Source organism: Sinocyclocheilus rhinocerous, unplaced genomic scaffold (genome assembly GCF_001515625.1).
Source record: "Sinocyclocheilus rhinocerous isolate Xijiao unplaced genomic scaffold, SAMN03320098_v1.1 scaffold1374, whole genome shotgun sequence".
Classification (NCBI taxonomy): domain Eukaryota; kingdom Metazoa; phylum Chordata; class Actinopteri; order Cypriniformes; family Cyprinidae; genus Sinocyclocheilus; species Sinocyclocheilus rhinocerous.
This window is the reverse complement of record NW_015643932.1, coordinates 178,131-193,022: the sequence shown is the minus strand read 5'-3', so window position 1 is coordinate 193,022 and position 14,892 is coordinate 178,131. Positions and strand designations below refer to the sequence as shown.

The 14,892-nt window shown below is 32.9% G+C and overlaps 1 pseudogene; it reads left to right on the top strand.

Annotated features, from left to right (window-relative positions):
* Positions 1-2,632: 2,632 nt before the first annotated feature.
* Positions 2,633-14,883, top strand: LOC107757700 (RNA-binding protein 40-like; annotated as a pseudogene).
* Positions 14,884-14,892: the final 9 nt, after the last annotated feature.

The window sequence follows — 14,892 nt, the reverse complement described above, 5'->3', positions numbered from 1 at the left end:
CCAGATCTGCAACCGCTAGTCCACTCTAAGCAAACATAAGCTGGTGCCAACTTTCAAGCTCATTGGATATGCATTTCTGAAAATGTGAAACAGGGGTGTCATGGAAAAAAATCCTGAATAAGTGGGACTCAGGACACAGAGGGGTAGTATGGTATAACTGGGAAGGAGGAAGGGAGGCCATAATTTGGCTTGGTCATATGCCAGCCGTACACACATTTGTCTGATCTCCACATACTACGAGCGTTACAGAGAAAAACCAATAGAGTCAAGACCTTAACACTTATAAAGGTCAGCACACTGACACAAATGCACTTTCATCAAGCTTAACCATTTAACCCGGTTAACTACATTACTTTAAGAAAGAAAATGGGAATAAATAGATAATACATGGCAACTTTTTATATTTCTTATTATTAATAATTATAGCTGTAATTATTATTTACAACTACTACTATTTTTAAATAGTAAATGTATTTAATTTTTATTTACTACAATTTTTAGAAAATTATTAAAATATAAATAAAACAGCTCATATAACCTGAGGTCGATAAACACTTGCTTAAATTTAAAAGCCTCTTTACTGGCTAAATATTGAAAAAAAAAAAAAACTTGTCTAAAATGCTGATAATTATTATTTTTGTGAACAACAGTGCCATCTCCTGGCCGGAAATAAAATGTTTTCTGAATTTGGACCGTTTGTGATTGATGTGCATTCTTACCCAAATTAATGTTTGTTACTGGCAAACAACTCAGACTTGCTCTACTGTCCCAAGGCACATTGCAGTGCGTCTGTTTGTAGAGCTCAACCCTGGATGCTTAAACACGGAAGCCCACTAATAAACATTTGCCTGATTTCAATGGTCATCATATTTCAGGTACACCCACATTGTAGAGTTCAGCATTGGCTTTTAACCCTTTTAAGGTCTTCATTGTTAATTGGTTGTATTAATACAGTTATCTCTAATTTAGCTCATTGCAAAAATGAATATTCAATGAAAATTAACTACTGTAGATTTTTGTCCATTAACCTTTGCACCTGATAATCTAGTAGGTTTAAAATCAATCAATCAATCAATCAATCAATCAAACAACAAACGTTATTATATTATATTATATTATATTATACAAACAAACATATAAATAATTACATTAAACAAACAAACAAACAAACAAATTAAGTAAATAAATAAAAACTACACAGTTTACCTGCAAAAACTAACCTGTAACAGAGCAGAACCAAGCTACAGAAATACCACAAAATAAATAAATAAATAAATATATAAATAAACAAGACAATTATTAAGTAGGTAGGTAGGTAGAGACTGCATAGTTTACCTGCAAACATTCATTTGTATCACATCAGGACCATTTAAACAAGCAATACATGGCAACTTTTTATATTTCTTATTATTAATAATTATAGCTGTAATTATTATTTACAACTACTACTATTTTTAAATAGTAAATGTATTTAATTTTTATTTACTACAATTTTTAGAAAATTATTAAAATATAAATAAAACAGCTCATATAACCTGAGGTCGATAAACACTTGCTTAAATTTAAAAGCCTCTTTACTGGCTAAATATTGAAAAAAAAAAAAAACTTGTCTAAAATGCTGATAATTATTATTTTTGTGAACAACAGTGCCATCTCCTGGCCGGAAATAAAATGTTTTCTGAATTTGGACCGTTTGTGATTGATGTGCATTGCACACCAATCGGTGATGTGAATGACCCACATTCAACCAATCAGGTATCAGAGTTCCTTGACCTCGTTAGACACGCCCACAAACTTTGTGCGGAAGAGCGTGAATTTGAACCGGGTACGTGTGGCTCACATCTCTCATAAACATTCACATGTCTCAGTTATTATCTTTATACTGGTCTATATTTCTTTAGTAGCACAATTATTTATTTGTTGTTGTTTTATTTTAACTTTAGCTCCTTTGTTCCCGAGTTTTGTTGTGAGCTGTTGAAGCTAATGATTTGTGAGGGTCGCTTCAGAACAAAACCTCTAAACTTGCATGTGCATTTGCTCATTTTTAACCTGTTTACTTACTAACACAGTCTTAAGCCTGATACTCCTTAAATGCAAATCCAAAGTGTCCTTCTGTGTTAGATAAGGGTTGATATGTTGCTATAAGTCCTTTCTAGCCTGAACAGATACTGTGTTTCTAGAACTTCATTTCCCTGAGCAACACTAGATGCTTAAATTCAGTTCCGGACAGATGCGCTGCAGTTTTAATAACATCATGAAAAATTATACTCTTATTATATTACTGAAAATGTAATTATTATTTACAACTACTACTATTTTTAAATAGTAAATGTATTTAATTTTTATTTACTACAATTTTTAGAAAATTATTAAAATATAAATAAAACAGCTCATATAACCTGAGGTCGATAAACACTTGCTTAAATTTAAAAGCCTCTTTACTGGCTAAATATTGAAAAAAAAAAAAAAACTTGTCTAAAATGCTGATAATTATTATTTTTGTGAACAACAGTGCCATCTCCTGGCCGGAAAAAAAATGTTTTCTGAATTTGGACCGTTTGTGATTGATGTGCATTGCACACCAATCGGTGATGTGAATGACCCACATTCAACCAATCAGGTATCAGAGTTCCTTGACCTCGTTAGACACGCCCACAAACTTTGTGCGGAAGAGCGTGAATTTGAACCGGGTACGTGTGGCTCACATCTCTCATAAACATTCACATGTCTCAGTTATTATCTTTATACTGGTCTATATTTCTTTAGTAGCACAATTATTTATTTGTTGTTGTTTTATTTTAACTTTAGCTCCTTTGTTCCCGAGTTTTGTTGTGAGCTGTTGAAGCTAATGATTTGTGAGGGTCGCTTCAGAACAAAACCTCTAAACTTGCATGTGCATTTGCTCATTTTTAACCTGTTTACTTACTAACACAGTCTTAAGCCTGATACTCCTTAAATGCAAATCCAAAGTGTCCTTCTGTGTTAGATAAGGGTTGATATGTTGCTATAAGTCCTTTCTAGCCTGAACAGATACTGTGTTTCTAGAACTTCATTTCCCTGAGCAACACTAGATGCTTAAATTCAGTTCCGGACAGATGCGCTGCAGTTTTAATAACATCATGAAAAATTATACTCTTATTATATTACTGAAAAGGACTAGAATGCATTAACCCTGGCAGTTTATTTAATTTTGAAAACAAAAAGTATTCATATTTAATATTATAATATAATTCATTCATATTTAATAAATATAATACAATAATATTTAATTTAAGTCCGTTGTGTCATTGACAATAATGCACATTTCCCTGACAAGTTCTCATTAATGCAGAAACAAATCAGTACTTTTACTACTGTAATGCAAAATAATGATAATTTATTATTTTACATTGTAATGGTAAGATATTATCCAATTTAGCTTTGTTTTTTTATTTGTCTGGGCAGGAATGATATATGTATTGTTGCATTGCAGTAATGGGAATTTGGAAGGGAAATGTGTAAGGAAATATATAAACACCATAAATAATGACATTTTTAATTTTATTTATTTATTGGTCAAATATGTTGCAGTAATTAGTGAGATTTGCTAATATATGTCAAAGTGCTTGTCTGTCTTTCGGTTTATTTTCAAAAACATTATTTTGATATTGGGAACATATAAAATTGGTTAAATTTATTATGCACATTACTGCATTTGTATTGACATTAAAACATTATTTTGGTGTGTAATGTAAAGGAAAGCTGTGGACAATAAATCCGAATAAAAGTTTACCTTGTAAATTTGATTTAATAATGCAGCAAGTCTTTTTATGACTCCCTAAATTAGAGTAAAAACAGGCTTTTTTAACCTCTGCTCATCTTAAGGTTCCACATGTTATTTGCATCATGAATAGATGAGTTACTGATCGATTTAATTGTTTGTCTTTTTTAGAATCATGGCAGAGGCAGACGAGGCCGACATTCAAACAAAGAAAAGCAAAACCCTCATCGTACGACATCTGCCCAGAGAACTCAACAGAGATGAAAAGGAGGATCTCCTGAAATATTTTGGTGCCTCATCTGTCAGAGTGCTGTCAGAGAAGGGACCCCTAGTAAGTTGCAAGATTTGCAAGTAGGAAAGCTGCAAATTGCTGTGGGTAAATGATGGAGTGAATAAATACAGCTGACCTAATTGTGTTGTCATCTGCAGAAACATATGGCATTTGCAACCTTTAGCAGTGAGACCTCAGCCTCTAAGGTAAAACTAAAATACACATGCTCCTCTTGTGGTTTAAGAGCTGGTTTCGACATATGCTAGTAAATCGAATTGTTTCTTTCCACCCACAGGCATTGAACAGACTTCATCAGCTGAGAATCCTTGGTCACACGCTAGTGGTTGAGTTTGCCAAAGATCAAGACCATGTCACTGTTTTGAAAGACCCACCAGTGTCTAAGAGGTAAATGGCTAAATCAATAATAATAGACTTTCAGCGATTCCTGTTCCTTCCCCTCCAAAATAAGCAGTCTAGATGTGTCTCTGATTGGCTAACTGTCTATTTTTATATTTGATCAGAACTGTGTTTATGAATGTTTCTTCATATATGGGCACTTTTATGTTGCAGGGATTGATTTAATATATTTCATTTTGTTATATGATATTCACATTAAACTGTCTTGGATTTGTATTTATTTACTTATTTGCTTATTTTTTTAAACCTTGCCTTCATAATTTATTTTGGCTACTTTAAAATTAGTTTTTACTAGATTTTTTTAATATTTCTATTTAGAATAGATTTTTTTTATTATTTTTTATTATGAGCTTTATATATATATATATATATATATATGTGTAATATAAATGTAAATATAAATATATATGTCCCAGACAAAGCTAATGTTAATTGATTAAAAACATTGATTATATTCACAAAAAGGATATACATTGTTTACAAAAATACACATAATTTTCATCCTGACAAAGTCAATTAGCCTCTAATAAAGTTTTATTAAAAGTTTGTATTAAAAGATTGTCAGTTTATTTGAGATAAAATATGAGACTTATGATGTGTAATGAAAAATAGGGAAGGTAACTATCAGTTGTAAACAACATATTTCTGTTGTGCGTCATTTTTGCACTAAAATAAACTAGTGTAGAATCAATTCTCACTCAGAATTGCTAGTAAATTTTACAATTAATTACAAAAACGGTAAGAAACACATTGAATTAAACATTAAATTTGTATTTTCTTAAAAAGAAAAAGTACTCCAGTAGTCTTGGATTTATTTACAATAGTGCTGTCAAACGATTAATTGCGATTAATCGCATCCAAAATAAAAGTTTTTGATTTTTTTTTATATTTGTGTGTGTACTGTGTTTATTTATTATGTATATATACACACACATACAGTATATATTTGGAAAATATTTACATGTATATGCATTTATATTTTTATATTCTTATATTTTATATTATATATAAATATATTTAATATATAAACATAACATATTTTTCTTAAATATATACATGCATGTGTTTGTATTTATATATACTTAATAAATATACACAGTACACACATATATTATGTAAACAAAAACTTATTTTGGATGCGATTAATCGTTTGACAGCACTAATTTACAACTTTGAAAAATCATTTTTACAGTGTAATCAAGCTTTAATTTTGTCAAATTATGCAAAATAGTGTGAAAATATTATTTATTTGTGAATCTGGGATGTATTAAGTACTGGCTATGAAATTAGCTTTAACAAGACAAAGTAGCAATTTTATACCAAAAAGTTAAAAAAGTAGTTTCCAACACAGAATCATATTAAACAAAGTACATAATTTGAGATAAGGTGAAGATTTTTATGATATTTCATGAAAAATTACAGAATTCTCATATGACGCAAGTACATACTCAGTTTTTAGTTTCTTAGTAGACAATTTGTTGACAATTAGTAGACAAATTAAACTAGTGTGTTTGAAAAAAGTATTTTAAGAGAGTACATAGGGCCAAAGATGCCCATAGTTGAAGAAACACCCTTGTATAACTATTAACAGTTTTTCCTTCTGTTTCAGTGGTGTTGGTGCCCAGTCTGAGAAGGGGAAGAAAGAAAAACAACAAACCAATATTCCTCTGGTGGACAACAGCATTGCTCCCAGTCTGGGGTAGGTGTGCACATGCATCTGTGTTTTTGATCAGCACATCGACTTTCCTCTGCATGCACCATCTCACTGTGTCACTGTGTTTTATGATGTCACTGGAGATTTGAGACAGGCTAAGCTCGCGGTTGACATCCCGCACCTGGTGTCAGTAGTTCAGGTCCTGGTAACCCTGTAGGAAGTGCCCACAGTGAACAGCGAAAGATGGCGAGAGGAAGGAAGTTGGAGAGTGGCTGTCACCATCCGTCTCATGTCCAATTACAGGCCCATGTCTCAGAGTGTCTGTTCTGCGGTGACAGCCCGTCTGCTCTTGCCATGTGGTGGCACCAGGTGGCCTTTGATAAAGAGACCGTGGGCTAAGATATAATTTTGCACGAGGAGCCCACACCTCACCTTCACTTAACGAGCGGAGCCGTGACAGATTTTTATTTATTTAATTCCGCTAGAGCTGCTCGTGCACAGAGCGGGGTCGCCTGATAAGCATGTTTTTCAGTGGTGTGATGCTCCGAATGAAGTGCAGACCGTTTCGATGACAGAATACGCAATCAAATTCAACTTGAAAGAGTCTCTTGACATTCAAAGCTTTTGGTTTGCAAGAGTAGTCCATGCAACATAAGGAGCATAAGCTGGATCTTGGGAGTAGGGAGTTGTGGGTAACATGTACCTTTTATATAGCCATATATATTTATACACACACACACACACACACACACACACACTCACTCACTCACTCACAAAGACCACTTTTAAAGCTCTTTTGTGTGTATATATATATATATATATATATGTGTATATGTATAAACGGAGAATTAATCATTTTACATTTTTTACTTTATATTCTATATAAATGAATGTACTTTTATAACTAATGAGAGACACTTAAATTATCATTGGTATTTTTTAATAATAATTATTATTAAATTAGTTATTATATTTTAACAATTATTATTACAATTATTATTAAAATCTTCCTAAAATATGTCTTACTGTTGTCATACTAGCAAAGCATCGCTAAACTAGTCTATTGATGTCTTTATGAAACTTTATGAAATATTAAAAGCACATTGTTGTTTAATTTTATATTACCAGCAAAACCATTGTGAATATTTTATATATTACTTGCCCTAAATTAATTACTATAGTGATATTCAGTGTTGAGGAGTTAATGATAAGTGGCAATGGTACTAACCGATAGTTTTTCAAGTAACAAGTCATATGAACAACTAACAGTGTAGCATTATATAACTAATTATCGCTTAGTAGGTTTCCCTGTTTTGGAAATTTCCTGAATTGGAAATTTCATATTCTTTTTGTAGAGAAATTAATATTTAAAAATTGCCATTCATAACTGGAGTTAGATTGTCTGTTTTATTAACTGTGTGTATATTTATGTGTTGAAGTTTTGTGCAAGTTATATACTGCTTTTTTATTTTTATAATCAAAAATAATCAAATATAAAATGTTAGCTACTTTTTGAGTAGCTGCTCTCCCGTCCCCAAACGCAGGCGTGTTTTGCAGGCGTGGGCATTTATGAAACATAGCCAAATGTTTGTACCTCGCTCTTATATTTATGCTTCACCATTATGTGCATGCATTTTGTCACGGGTAGCATTTCTGGAAATGTTTCCCTGTCTCCTCTCCGAGGCTAACGACTGGCAATTTTTCATTTTTCTTTCCTCCCGCAGGTTGAAATTTCAAACAAATCCAACGCTGAAATATTTATACCCTCCTCCTTCAAGTGGAATTTTGACAAACATTTCACACACTCTTCTGAGCGTGCCCAAGTTCTACGTTCAAGTGAGTAGAGGCTACAAAGATTTTTTTTTCCCCTTATCTTTTTTTGTTGTTTTATTTATCAGTTCATGTTGGGAATGTGTAAACACACATCTGTAGTCTTACCTCTTGCATATCAGTATCTGTCTCCTATTTTCAGGTTTTTAGTTCATATCAGGTAAAAAAAACAAAAAAAAAAAACAGAAAAACGTTCATTCTCAGCTCTCTCAGACTGGCACTAATGTGATTTTTTTCCAAATCAAGTCCAGTCTCTAAAACATCAAACCACAATATTTGCATGGAATTATTCTGATGGTATTAATATCGTGCTCATGTGGGAGGGATGAGTGATGTATTTAACATTTTCCCTTAAGCTACACTGCAACGTTTTGTAAAACCAGGGAGACGTTATAATTTCCCAGGCTGCCTTTTGGTGGCGCTAGATTTCTGAGAAACAGGCTGGCGCTTTAAACACATTAAATCTGTTGCTCAGAGCTTCGTTTCAGAGCCTAAATATATTCCCACACAGCAATCTGGGTTACATATGGAGCCAGGGTCACGATTAATGTTTGTGTCCAAGAAATACTCAGTACCAGGTGTGTGGAAACAACACTCTTTTCTTCATCAGGTGAACATGTTCCTCCACAGGTTCTTCACTTGATGAATAAGATGAACCTTCCCTGCCCGTTTGGACCAGTGACGGCTCCTCCGCCAATGGTGAGTTGGTATTATGCACTTTTGCAATGTTTGTCTTAACTCAAACAATCAGGGCAGCACGATGATGAATGTATAATATGAGTCACGTCTTGGCGCATCGCTTGAATTAAAACTCAGCCTCATCCCGATGCTTTGCTTTCTGCTGAATCCCATCAATATAAGTGCTCTGCTAATACTGATGAGCTTGAGAAGGTGTAACCCACTCATCTGCACCGTTTCAGTTTGAGATGCCTCCAGGCCCAATGCCGCCCATGCCCCCACCCTTCCCCCCAGAGAACCCTCCTCTCCCGGAGCACGAGGAGGGGGCGTCGGGCAGTGAAGAAGAATCTGAGTACGAAAGTGGAGATGAGGAGGACAAGGAGAGGTAGCTGGTTTTCCACCTTTCTATTTTGTCTACAAACTGTTGTAGTTTGACGTTATTAGGTAACTATTATTAGGCAGTGTTTGCAAACAAGTGGTTGCGATTACAACTGTTTTAAAAATAATAATAAGAAATGTTTCTTGAGCATCAAATCAGCAAATAAGAATGATTTCTGAAGGATCATGTGACATTGAAGACTGGAATAATGGCTGCTGAAAATTCAGCTTTTCATCACAGGAATATATTAAATTTTAAAATATATTTTAAAAGAAATCAGGTATTTATAACTGTAATAATTTTCACAGTATCACTGGTTTTATTGTATTTTTATCAAATAAATGCAGCCTTGGTGGGCATAAGAATCTACCAACCCTAATTCTTTTTTAGCTTAGTATCATTTTAAAATATATTTTAAAAGAAATCAGGTATTTATAACTGTAATAATTTTCACAGTATCACTGGTTTTATTGTATTTTTATCAAATAAATGCAGCCTTGGTGGGCATAAGAAATCTACCAACCCTAATTCTTTTTTAGGTTAGTATAACTATCCCATTATAAAATGTAGAATTTAACCATGGACATATTTTTTAAACACAAAACGGTGAGAATTTTTTAATGAATGTGCAGTACAGCCGATAAGACAATAATTTTTCATATTATGACCAATAACCATTAAATAGTCAATAAAAAAGTTGTTTTAAAGTTGCTTTAAATGCTCCTGAGTTTAAGCATCACAACATTATAAAATATTGCTAAAGATTACATTTAACAGTGTTCTTGAATTATTAGTGTTTTTAAAAAAGAATTTTAAGTGGTTGTTAGACAATTATCTAATCTGTATGTAAAATATAAGAGAAATGAGCATAGACAATTATAGTATCTCTAATATCAACCAATACTGATGAATAAATAAATTTTCTCACTCTACAGGGACATTTCTCCTACAGAGAGATTATTATTAACCATTTTTGTGTCTGCCACTTGCCTAAAACGTAAATGCAATCTCTTGTCCAATATCTAAAAATAACTGGTAGTATTTTTGACTGCATCACCAGCTTTGGCACGTTTTCTCATTGACAGATTGTCGGCCTCCAGAATGGCAGTAGCTGAAAGCTGCAAAATGTTTGGTTTGTTTGTTTTGTTGCCGTGTTTTGCCTTGCGTTCAAAAGCCATACATGTTTAATAGCTTCTCACTTCTTCTCTCTGCATTCCACAAAGGATGATCAGACTGATGGGCCTTGTTAACCAGCCATGCAAAAGACCGTTGAGAACAAAGACTTCTTCCAAGAGAAAGAAACCCAAACTAAAAGACCTCCTGTTTATTCCCAAACCAGATTCCCACGGGTAAATTCTCAGCTGCATTTCACTCAACCAGAAGCTTCTTTATCATTAATTAAGTAAAACAAAACTGCACCTTTTAGTTTCACAAAGAGAGCTCAGTGTTGTTTCTCTCAGCCCCTCAGGCCCAGTCCTGCAGCCATCAGACGTGTTCGATCAACCTCAGACACTTGGACAGAAAAAGATTGAGTTCCATATATCGGCTGAGGTGTCCACCATCCTCGAATTTATAGTGAAAACCTGTATACATTGATATAATGTTAATATACCAATCTACTAAAATTCTAAATCTGTTTTGTACATTTATAATATACCAATGACCAACAAAAATACAGGTAGTGAATAAAGCCACATGCAGAATCAAAAATCATCACAAGTAGCTTTGGCACAAGCTGAGGTAATCATACACATAGATTAATACATAATCATAATCATCATTTATTATCATCACACAATAATTAATTTAATAAGATTTTGCCTAAAAAAACTAAGAAGAAACAGTGATTTCAGTGAAAAAGCATCAAATGTATAGTTTTACTCAAAAAATTCTGGGAATGTCAATTTACCGTTTTTCATTGTAAATTGTAAGATGACTTGTTCTTTTTCATTTCCAAAAACTCGCAATTAATCGCATCCAAAATAAAAGTTTGTGTTTACATAAAATATTTATATTTCTGTATAAGTACACATACATAAATGTATATATTTAAGAAATATATGTAATGTTTTTAAAGTACACACAGATAAATGTATATATTTAAAAAATATATGTAATGTTTATACGTATATGTGCGTGTATATATTAAAAATGAATAATATATACTTTATATTGTTGCTCTTTTGTTAGTTTTGACTGATTTTATTGTCCTCATTTGTAAGTCGCTTTGGATAAAAGCGTCTGCTAAATGACTAAATGTAAATGTAAATATACATACACACATACATGCATATATGTGTGTACATTTATATATATCTATAAATATACACAGTAAACACTTTTATTTTGGATGTGATTAATCGCGATTGATCAATTTGATAGCCCTACTGTTTATAGTAAGGGAGCTTGCTGTTAACCAATTAACAGGCTTTTACCGTTAAAATGACAATAATTCTTTACAGTGTGCAGGCATGTCAAAGCAATTATTTAACACAGCAAAAAAAAGTCGTCCTCTGCGGTCAAATTTAGATCCACAGTCTTTTGTTTACCTTATCTTCCTGTTTGTTTTCCATAAATGTCTATGACCTAAACCCGAGATGGAAAACCTTTCAAAGACAAACAGCTTTCCTAACCTGTTTAAAAGAGAAACGAGCACAGGGACGGTAGTTATTTTGCATTAACTGCTAATAAACAATACGTTTAAATGACGAGAAACGTCAAAGGAATCCACCTCTCTGAGGGAAACTTATCAGCACTTCTTGCTCTAGTACACATTAGGCACTAGATCTGTCAGACAAATTTCCAGAGGATTTGTGTAGCCTCGCTGCTTCCCATAATTCCTCAAACACGTTTGCTTACGGCTTACTGCCAACTGCCAGGTGACATCTCCAACTGTGCTATGAAAGAACCTGAAAGAAAACCCCACAGAGCGTGACCCCACGCAAACACACCAGTGTCACCCTCAGAGATTAATACACTCGCCTGTTTCTTTTTCCTCTGGCATGGATTTTCCATTTTAGCTGTTTTTACGTGCCTTTTGTTATTGATTACAGGAATCGTTTTTGCTTTCGTGCGCGACAAGAAAACAATCCTGCGTTTTTGTTTTCGAGTTTGTTTTGAATAGTCAGGGCTTGTCAATTTGATACGTGTTCACACAAGACTTGGGTGCCGCCGTTCACTTGTCATCGTTGAAATTTGCAACAGGCCGCCTGTCTCAGACAGATTGAAATTGAGCACCGTGACAGTTCAAAGCACGCTCTAATTATGTTTATGCAACTTATTCCTAGACACGGCAGAGATGGAGGTTTCCGTTCAGGACGCTGCAGAAGGGTTTGGGAAAATCTACCCAAGCGCTCAGGTCCCCAGACAGGAGGAAGAGAGGGAGGAAGATGAGGACATCCCCTCAGAGTTCATCTCTAGGAGAGAGCTAGAGAGAGGGAGACTCTCCAGAGACGGTGAAACACTCTCAAATTGTGCACACATACACTCTTGTTCTTTGTAGTACACTGAACATCAAATAGAATTGAGAAGCTCTAGTAAAGAATTTGCCTTCGAGTGTTTGCAAGAAACATGCAACCGATCTTTAAAGAGGAAATTAATATTTGATATGAAGCACACCAGGCTGTTGTCATATGACTGTTTGCATGTTTCAGATGTTTGCGAGTGACTGCTTAATGTATTTATTTTATGTCAGTCAATCATTCCTAAACGTATGTTTGAAAGCTTTATTTCTCAGATTTACTATTCAAATGATTGTGTGCGTCTGTTGTATTAATTACTTTTTTTATTGACTCTTTTACAGAGATGAAGAAAATGTCTGTGTTTAAAAATTATGAACATGGAGAGCCAACCTGCAGACTTTATGTTAAGAATGTTGCAAAGCAAGTTGAAGAAAAAGTAAGTGTCTGCTCTACCGAGCAAAAAACAAACAAAACTAAACTAAATAGTTGAATATTAAAACTAAATACTAAATTATATCATTTATTTTTACATTTATTTATAATTTATTCATTCATTCATTTATTCAATGGATGAAATAGAATAGACAATTAATGTGTAGCTGGATAATTACTTTATGGGAAAAAAAAAAATTGTTTTGCATTGATATTTTATTTATTTATTTTAATATAATTGAATGAGTTGGACTGAACAATTATTGGATAACAAAATGTATGGATAAATATTTGTTTTTGAAAAAAGATAAATACATCATTTTATTTTTGATGTATTATATATATATATATATATATATATATATTTTTTTTTTATGATTAAGACCTTTGAACATGTGGATAATTTATGGATTAAATTACTTGTTTTGGAAATAATATTTTATTTTGATATTTTATTTATTTTATTAATGTAATATTTTAATATTAGTGGCTGAGTTGATTTATTCATTTATGGATAAATATTAAAGTAGATTATATATTATAGTTAAATATATATAAAAAATTAATATAATTTAATTGTTTATTAATTATTATTCATTTTTAATTAAGAATGTATTATTATTATTACTATATGTTTTATAAATTTATTTTCTTGGACTGCACAATTTTTATGATTAAGACCTTTGGATAACTGGATAATTTATAATAACGTATAACTGGATAATTTATCATTTTTAATTTATTGTTATTATTTTTACACATATGTTTTATACATTTATTTTCTTGGACTGGACAATTTTTGGATAACCAGATGTATTAATGTATCAATAAATATTAACCAGTTTTGTTAATTGGCCAAGTGGGCATGCAAATAATTTCAAGATGGAGAAATATCAGCCTTTATTACTAGTTACCCTTTATTACTAGTTTTTACAGTATACTCCAAATATACCATATACGTTTGTATTCTACATATAGCAAATTCTTAAGATTGCATAACATTTGCTTCAGTGTGTGGTCTAGAACAGCCTGAGAGCTCTCAATTCTCACTTTATTACCAGTTACATAACCCAGCTCAATCTTTTCTGCAGGATCTGAAGTTCATCTACGGCCGGTATATCGATATCTCCTCAGAGGAGGAGAGAAACATGTAAGCACCGCTGTCTCATGCCTCAGGCCCTTGTCTGGGGCCTCAATTCCGCGAATCACAATCAAAGCCAATGAAAAGAAAACATCACTCCTATTTTCCTCAGGAGTGGTGAATAAAGGCGAGTTCTTCATGAACATGTGCTGATGTATAAAGTGTGTTTGTTCCCGTCAGGTTTGATATTGTTTTGATGAAAGAGGGGAGGATGAAAGGTCAGGCCTTCATCGGGCTCCCCAGCGAGAGAAGCGCAGAGAAGGCCTTAAAGGAAACCAATGGATATGTTCTCAACGACAAACCTCTTGTGGTGGTATCCTTTGTTTTTCAGTCGTTTTTGGCATTAAGTTTCTGACAGAATGTTTTGTCTTTCTTTCTCCAACAAAAGCAGTGTGTTTTTGCTTGTCATACCTAGGATTTATTATTACAAATGTTTTACTGTCAAACAAAATCACGCCTTAACTTAAACTCCAGCAATTTGCCCGATCTGCAAAACCTAAACAGGAATCTGCTGACCCAAAGAAAGGAGGGAAAAAACACTGAACTGGTGGGTTAAAAGACCAACAATTTTTGTATTTATGTATATATTTTTATATCTATGTCTGTTGAAGTAGGTGGGTGACAAATGTACTGTTTATTTTTATTATAAATTAGTATAACTGGTTTGGATAGCCTCTTGATTTTGAAGCTTGAAGATTGATTTTTTATTTTTATTTTAGTTTTTTTTTTAGTTTTTGTGTCCAGATAAATTTTAACCCAACATTTCTATTTGTTTAAGATGATGTTGATGTACAATCATGAGCCTACAGGAGCTCCATCTTTACTTCATATCCTTTAAAATATCCTTTAAAAGAGTTATTATTAGCATA